The sequence below is a fragment of the Strix aluco genome, chromosome 19, assembly GCF_031877795.1.
Source record: "Strix aluco isolate bStrAlu1 chromosome 19, bStrAlu1.hap1, whole genome shotgun sequence".
Lineage (NCBI taxonomy): Eukaryota > Metazoa > Chordata > Aves > Strigiformes > Strigidae > Strix > Strix aluco.
In genome coordinates this window covers 16860917-16863609 of record NC_133949.1, presented here as the reverse complement: position 1 = coordinate 16863609, position 2693 = coordinate 16860917, and positions in this window count along the sequence as shown.

Here is a 2693-nt window from a genome sequence, read left to right as displayed (position 1 = left end):
CTAACCCTAACCCTAACCCTAACCCTAACCCTAACCCTAACCCTAACCCTAACCCTAACCCTAACCCTAACCCTAACCCTAACCCTAACCCTAACCCTAACCCTAACCCTAACCCTAACCCTAACCCTAACCCTAACCCTAACCCTAACCCTAACCCTAACCCTAACCCTAACCCTAACCCTAACCCTAACCCTAACCCTAACCCTAACCCTAACCCTAACCCTAACCCTAACCCTAACCCTAACCCTAACCCTAACCCTAACCCTAACCCTAACCCTAACCCTAACCCTAACCCTAACCCTAACCCTAACCCTAACCCTAACCCTAACCCTAACCCTAACCCTAACCCTAACCCTAACCCTAACCCTAACCCTAACCCTAACCCTAACCCTAACCCTAACCCTAACCCTAACCCTAACCCTAACCCTAACCCTAACCCTAACCCTAACCCTAACCCTAACCCTAACCCTAACCCTAACCCTAACCCTAACCCTAACCCTAACCCTAACCCTAACCCTAACCCTAACCCTAACCCTAACCCTAACCCTAACCCTAACCCTAACCCTAACCCTAACCCTAACCCTAACCCTAACCCTAACCCTAACCCTAACCCTAACCCTAACCCTAACCCTAACCCTAACCCTAACCCTAACCCTAACCCTAACCCTAACCCTAACCCTAACCCTAACCCTAACCCTAACCCTAACCCTAACCCTAACCCTAACCCTAACCCTAACCCTAACCCTAACCCTAACCCTAACCCTAACCCTAACCCTAACCCTAACCCTAACCCTAACCCTAACCCTAACCCTAACCCTAACCCTAACCCTAACCCTAACCCTAACCCTAACCCTAACCCTAACCCTAACCCTAACCCTAACCCTAACCCTAACCCTAACCCTAACCCTAACCCTAACCCTAACCCTAACCCTAACCCTAACCCTAACCCTAACCCTAACCCTAACCCTAACCCTAACCCTAACCCTAACCCTAACCCTAACCCTAACCCTAACCCTAACCCTAACCCTAACCCTAACCCTAACCCTAACCCTAACCCTAACCCTAACCCTAACCCTAACCCTAACCCTAACCCTAACCCTAACCCTAACCCTAACCCTAACCCTAACCCTAACCCTAACCCTAACCCTAACCCTAACCCTAACCCTAACCCTAACCCTAACCCTAACCCTAACCCTAACCCTAACCCTAACCCTAACCCTAACCCTAACCCTAACCCTAACCCTAACCCTAACCCTAACCCTAACCCTAACCCTAACCCTAACCCTAACCCTAACCCTAACCCTAACCCTAACCCTAACCCTAACCCTAACCCTAACCCTAACCCTAACCCTAACCCTAACCCTAACCCTAACCCTAACCCTAACCCTAACCCTAACCCTAACCCTAACCCTAACCCTAACCCTAACCCTAACCCTAACCCTAACCCTAACCCTAACCCTAACCCTAACCCTAACCCTAACCCTAACCCTAACCCTAACCCTAACCCTAACCCTAACCCTAACCCTAACCCTAACCCTAACCCTAACCCTAACCCTAACCCTAACCCTAACCCTAACCCTAACCCTAACCCTAACCCTAACCCTAACCCTAACCCTAACCCTAACCCTAACCCTAACCCTAACCCTAACCCTAACCCTAACCCTAACCCTAACCCTAACCCTAACCCTAACCCTAACCCTAACCCTAACCCTAACCCTAACCCTAACCCTAACCCTAACCCTAACCCTAACCCTAACCCTAACCCTAACCCTAACCCTAACCCTAACCCTAACCCTAACCCTAACCCTAACCCTAACCCTAACCCTAACCCTAACCCTAACCCTAACCCTAACCCTAACCCTAACCCTAACCCTAACCCTAACCCTAACCCTAACCCTAACCCTAACCCTAACCCTAACCCTAACCCTAACCCTAACCCTAACCCTAACCCTAACCCTAACCCTAACCCTAACCCTAACCCTAACCCTAACCCTAACCCTAACCCTAACCCTAACCCTAACCCTAACCCTAACCCTAACCCTAACCCTAACCCTAACCCTAACCCTAACCCTAACCCTAACCCTAACCCTAACCCTAACCCTAACCCTAACCCTAACCCTAACCCTAACCCTAACCCTAACCCTAACCCTAACCCTAACCCTAACCCTAACCCTAACCCTAACCCTAACCCTAACCCTAACCCTAACCCTAACCCTAACCCTAACCCTAACCCTAACCCTAACCCTAACCCTAACCCTAACCCTAACCCTAACCCTAACCCTAACCCTAACCCTAACCCTAACCCTAACCCTAACCCTAACCCTAACCCTAACCCTAACCCTAACCCTAACCCTAACCCTAACCCTAACCCTAACCCTAACCCTAACCCTAAGCCCTAACCCTAACCCTAACCCTAACCCTAACCCTAACCCTAACCCTAACCCTAACCCTAACCCTAACCCTAACCCTAACCCTAACCCTAACCCTAACCCTAACCCTAACCCTAACCCTAACCCTAACCCTAACCCTAACCCTAACCCTAACCCTAACCCTAACCCTAACCCTAAGCCCTAACCCTAACCCTAACCCTAACCCTAACCCTAACCCTAACCCTAACCCTAACCCTAACCCTAACCCTAACCCCTAACCCTAACCCTAACCCTGACCCTGACCCTGACCCTGACCCTGACCCT